Source organism: Cynoglossus semilaevis, chromosome 17 (genome assembly GCF_000523025.1).
Source record: "Cynoglossus semilaevis isolate Cse_v1.0 chromosome 17, Cse_v1.0, whole genome shotgun sequence".
NCBI classification, from domain to species: Eukaryota; Metazoa; Chordata; class Actinopteri; order Pleuronectiformes; family Cynoglossidae; genus Cynoglossus; species Cynoglossus semilaevis.
In genome coordinates this window covers 835,968-842,167 of record NC_024323.1, presented here as the reverse complement: position 1 = coordinate 842,167, position 6,200 = coordinate 835,968, and the positions used below count along the sequence as shown (strand labels likewise).

General features: G+C 34.0%; 1 protein-coding gene across 1 annotated transcript in view; it reads left to right on the top strand.

Moving 5' to 3' along the window:
* Positions 1 to 659: 659 nt before the first annotated feature.
* The window catches only part of ntf4 (neurotrophin 4), a 15,256-nt gene continuing 9,715 nt past the window's right edge, over positions 660 to 6,200 (top strand). The window contains exon 1 of the mRNA XM_008329177.3: positions 660 to 1,237. The gene's annotated coding sequence lies outside the window, so the exon portion shown is untranslated. The remainder of the gene's footprint in view (positions 1,238 to 6,200) is intronic.

Genomic DNA, 6,200 nt, shown 5'->3' with positions numbered 1-6,200 from the left:
CACAAAGCAATTTGGAACCAGACTCAGGTTTGGCAATAAAACACAAAGTGACATCCTCTTGTTGGATTGTGCCAAGTGGATCAGGTTGCACCATTGTACTTGCAATCAAGCTCGTTTGACGAATCACGCCATGTCCTGTCTCAGTACAGCCTGTTTACAATAATTGCAGCAGTTAACGCTGTGTAATTATATCACAGTAAGGTGGAGATCTGGAGATTTGTGCACACAAAGCAATTTATGGATGTTTCTTGTGATTTATAGGTAAGGGGTTGTACACAATGTTGTATAGAATAGCCACTTGTCTGCACAGTATATATTTTAATCCTCCCATTTCATCCCGAATATTTTTATTAGACTTGGCCAGTTGGATGCTAGTTGGGTGCTAGCTAGTTGGATGTTGTGTTTTAATAGTTGTTAATAAAATCCAACATGTTGCATGTTTGATTTAGAAGAAAAGTAATCACACGACATACAGGTGATGTTAACGCTATCTAGACAACTTAATGCATTAAAAATGAAAAAAAAAGTTTTAATACTATGTAAATAAGGTTGGAATTTAGAAGAACAAACGATGAGTAAAAAAAAATCTCGAATTTGCGCTTCTTAGAAACCTAAGCCGTTAGCCTGTCAAGTTGGCGGGAGCTAACTTGACACAGAGCAGGATACTATCTTTGGGGGTATGCAAATAAAAGCACCACTACCGGTCTCCCTTAAACGGTCGTAAAAATCCTGCGACACTGGGTTTATTTTGGAAGATCCCCGGAAAAGTTTTTTACAACTTTGACAGAGTGACGACTTTTTACGTGAACCAGGCGGAGTTGATACGTTAAATCTTTTTGCCTCACCTCGTCTTCACTCACATATTTCGGGACTGAGGCACGTTTTCTCACAGAGGAGTAATATCTAATGGATATCTATACTTAAAGGCACATTCAAGTAAAAGTACTCTTTTGAGTTTGCAAAGCGCTCACGGGAACGAGACTGTTGTATGGTTTTAATTCTCAACATTTTTTTTTTTTGCCTTTTTTTTTTCTACTTCGCTTTTTTAACTGGCTGAACTTTTGCCAGTGTCCATAATTTCAAACCTCTGGTGTGATAAATGCGAAGAGTGTGAGAAAGCGTTATCCTTTTCTTTCTTTTTCTTTTTTTTTTTAACCAGTTGAGCAACTGCCGACAGGACTCTTTAATCAATGTGGTGTCAGCTGGAAGGACGCGGGGTCCGGATCTCACCTAAACGGTACATGTCCCTGAACTACACACCAGCACACTGTCATTCTGCGTGTACCCCTAATATACACACACTATGAGTTATTTGTTTCTGCGTAGTTCTCATACTTACATGCTTTACAACATAAGTAACAACACCAGATATTTAGAGAACTATCCAGCAGCTTCTCAGCCTCCATGTTCATTTTCTTTTTTAAGTATTTTCTGTGGCGGTGAACATTCAGTCATTTATTTTAAATCCTGTGCAAATGTAGAACAACATTTGCTCGAAAGATAGACAAAAAAGTTACAATTTCTAGCTTTTGTACAGCATTGTCTTTAGCAAGAGGAATACATATGCTCTCGTTTTAGTTTCTCAAATGTGAATATGTCGGTTGTTTTTCTTCTCAGTTAAAGTAAACATTTTTAGGTTTGTCAACAAGACGGGAAACTTTGGTCGACATTCTCCCCATATGCCTCATTTTATATACAGTACCTGCGTGAAAAGGTATAATGATTCGTTTCCGGTAACAATGTGCAATTTACATGACAACTGATTGTAATGTGAATTAAAACTAAATATTTATATATATATACATATATATAAGTTAACAAAGCAATGGGTACGCAAACACAAGTACAATTAAAGCTCAAGGTTAGCAAAACGATTTAGTAACGCTTTAAGGTAACCAAAAATATATTAAAATATAACCTAAAAATCTCAGCCATAAATAAATCATATAAAAGTATAAGAGTGTAGTTGAAAAATAAATTACATTCTCGTGAAACAAAAATGTTATCTATATGCACACCGTCATACATTTACAGTCAATGACTCTCTTGATTTTAAAAGATTGCTTATAATAACCCAAATGACTTCAGGTTAGAAATCCATAGTAATGTAAATATCTGTGATTTAAAATCCTAACTGACATGCCAACATATAGTGCTTGTTTTATTGCCTGCCACAAAGGGGAGCTGTTTTTCTGTTAGAGTTCAGTACAGTAATTAGTAATATGTAGTTTCAAATAATATAGAAATACAAAATTAGAGCATAACGTTACATTTTTAAATTTCAAAAATGTAGGTGTTATTGAAATGTTTTTGATGTCAAATGTGTATAAAAATGATAATATTTTGTTATAATTATTATTATAATTTGTTGTACTAAATAGAATATATATGTTTAGTTATATATGTATCTACATTTTATAATGTAAAACTTGCAAATAAATATTTTCATGAAAATGCCCTCTTCGAACTATTTAAATCTATAATTTTTATTTATTTTGTCTAAACCTACTTACATTGATAAACCTGTTTTTACACTTACAATTCAGTATTTATTATTTTTTGTACACAGCACATGGTGGAATATATATAGCATTGCATGTTTTTGTTTCTTAGTGTTTTTTTTATGTCATCAAGCATAAGGTCCAAAAACATGTCGATTGTATGTGTTTTGACGGAAACCCTGAACAGGATTAACGTAGTACAGACTGGGTGAATGGGTGGTATGAATTCAATGAAACACACAGCAGGCGTGTTGCTCACAATGTTGTTTTTGGCAGCACTGCAGTTGTCTGCATTGGCTGTCAAGTCAAGTGAGGTGAGGTGATGAAAAATCATAACCTTTACAACATACCTGCAGCTTATGGTGCTTTAATTTTAATGTTCTTGATAAGGCCTTGAAAATACCAGCAGAATTATTTTTATCTTCTCTCTTTTTCTCAGTGATCTATATACAATGGAAACACCGAGTGATAGAAAATAAACGAATAGGAGAAAAAAAACATGATTTATAATTTTAGTACAGTGTGGGGGAAAAAACGAAGAACATCTCAGCAGGTCTGAGTGCTTACCTATATTTCTTGCTCTGAACATTATTTTGTCCTTAAGATTTACCTTTTCCAATCATTAAAAGAAGATAGTAATGCAATGCTATTACTATCAAGATAAGATAAGATAAAGCTAGGCTGCCTTTTTCAGATGATTACTCCATTACATTTTAAAAAGATGTTGTGCAGGACCCAAGAATGTAATGCTAAATGCTGGATTGTAATGCCTCCAGGAATGCACGAGAGGATCTCAAAACATATGTGACTGCTTGCTCACTATGACACATTGCTTTAGCAGACACACCAGCAGCACAGAAAAAAGGTCATTCGTGACAAAATAAACAAGCTTCATATGCTGGGAGGACTTTGTTTGGAAGGAAATGCATGATTCTCTAAATATTTAAATATCTTTAAAAAAGAAAATCCAAGAGTTACAGGTGGTATTTGTCCAGGCGGATTTAACAGGAAGCTGTCTGTCCAACAAATAAAGTTTTGTTGAAATAGCTAATAAGGCTTTTGTCCACTGAAATACAAATATACTTCCTGTTATAAGTCACATGGTTAGAACTTAATTCAAAGTTAACCAAAATTGTTAAAGACAATCAGCTTGTGAAACAGAGAAAATGTAATGTGAGGTGCAAGTTTCGATTAGAGACCTGCTGCTTCCAGAAAGCATAAACACCCCAATTTAGATTGCATATTGCAAAATTATCCACTTCAATTTGCATATTTTAAATTGCCTTCCATAAAATTTTCATCTGGGATGTAAAATAATCATTTACATTCCAAAAAGACACAAATTATAAAGGAACAGAGAAAAGGTTGGTTATAACTATGTTGTTCTTTTTCACCTATCTTACAGTATTCTAATGTGTGAATTAATGGAGAAATAATCTATATTTACGTTTTAAGTACTATTCTTTTCTTGATTAAACTCTACTCTTGAATTGAATTGTGCCTATTTATCACATTTCAGCTTTTTTCAAATTTAGGGTTAAGTCTTGATGGAAGACATAACAGACTTCTCTAATTAATATTTATATTTTGGAAGATCTTTATTTTCTCTCAATGTCCCTTGCTGAGCTCCAATTTTGTTTAGTGTCATATTAGGTCCAAAAAACCAACAACATTTATTCTAACATTTCCAAGAACATAGAATTAAACAAACAAGTAAAATTCATGCTGTGGATGTGACTTCTCCCAATAGTTTGATAAATGAAAACCACATTTTTAACAATTTTAATTTCGTTTGGTTAAAAGGGGGGGTTGAGGAGACTACGTTAGGTCAAACATATGCATACAATCGTAGCATTAACTTAAGTTAATCACAAAAAAGAAAAAAAGCAATTAATTTGCTTTAACTGTGAATTAATGAGTACAAATAGAGTAGGCTACTTTACAAAAGACGCGTCACTACTTCAGTACAGATTGTGGCTATAAACACGTATTATTGATTCAACCACAGCTGAGTGTCTCTAGCCTTTTCGCGGCAGATACTATGTCTCCATGCTACTAAAGTTTACCCTGGTTTAATTATTAATTTTACTATGAATTATCCGTTTTTATTTTATGGCTTACAGCTCCTTCGCCTGCTTTTGGTGAGCGAAAAGATCCCTGCGCTTCTCAGCGACGCGAAACTGTGAAGTTATGCTACTCGAAGTAACTGCGTCCTTTAATGTTGGGTTCGAAAACTTGCCTGTCTTTAAAAACAGTTTTGTCGCCGTCGTTTTCTCTAGAGGACACAGAGACATTCAAGCATTTTTTGTTGTGCAGTCTGTTCCTCACATGCTAGCCAATATTGCTAAGCGATTGGTCGTTTTGAACAAAGGCAAACACACTCGATGCATTTTTTTTTTTTGCGTTTCCCATTGCTACAATACGTCAGAGAAGCGGCCATCTTGTGAAAGTCATGTAGGGCCTGTAGAGCGGGGTGTCACACTCATTTTCACCGAGGGCCACATCAGCAATACAGTTCCCCTCGAAAGGCTGGTTGTAACTGGAAGACTGTGTAGATCAGGGGTCCCCAACCCCCGGTCCAAAGACCAGTAGCAGTCCATAGGTCATTTGGTAATGGGCCACAGTGGGACACAATAAAATACATATACTTTAATGGGCCACAGTGGGACACAATAAAAAACATACTTCTTTTTTTACTAATTTACTTCATTCAAAGAAAGTCCAGTCATATCCATTTACTTTCTTTATTTCAAGATAATCTGGCAAAAGAAAATCTAATTTGAAAATAATAGGTCATTCAGACTCTGATACGTATTAACAGAATAGAGTCTCGAAGATGTTTTATTTTGAAAATGTAATGATTATTATTTGATTGATTATAAAAACTTTTTATTTCTTAGGTTAAGAAACTCTGCTGCATGGACTTTACTATAGATAGATAGATAGATAGATAGATAGATAGATAGATAGATAGATAGATAGATAGATAGATAGATAGATAGATAGATAGATAGATAGACAAATCTAGATTTCCTTTCACACAATACAGAATGTTTTATGTAATGGAGCTGTCAGAATGATATTGTTAAATAAATTGTGAAAAGTGATTTATCAGATCATTTCCATGGCATGCTCAGAAATAAATTGTGAAAAGTGATTTATCAGATTTATCATTTCCATGGCATGCTCAGATCCAGAACTATGTCCACCATACATTGTTGCATTAATACAAGCTTAAAATACCATTTCAATTCCAAGATATACAGATACAGATAGAGGAAAAGTTTGGCTAAAGAATTGTGAAAAATAGCTGAAAGCATAAAGATAATCTGTTTAAAGTTGCCACTTAAGAATGTTCTTGATGAATAACAAGTTTGAAAGGGGAGTTTGACGTTTATTGTTTTTTTTTTTTTTGTTTTTTTTTTTAAGGTGTCACACATCATGGAATTTACCCTTCGGCCCCTTCCGATGTTTTCATTCATTTAGACTAAGTTAGTAGCAGAAAATATGATAGCTTCCTAAAAGTACATAACAGTATCTGGGACAAGCTTTAACATGTCTTCATTGAAGTAAAAAATGCAGAAAAAGATCATGACAAAAAAATTAAGATTACCTTGTAATGAGATTGATCAGATCGGAGATACAGTCAAAGATTTAAGATTGAAATTGTTTGAACATGTGACAGTAACAAAAACAACT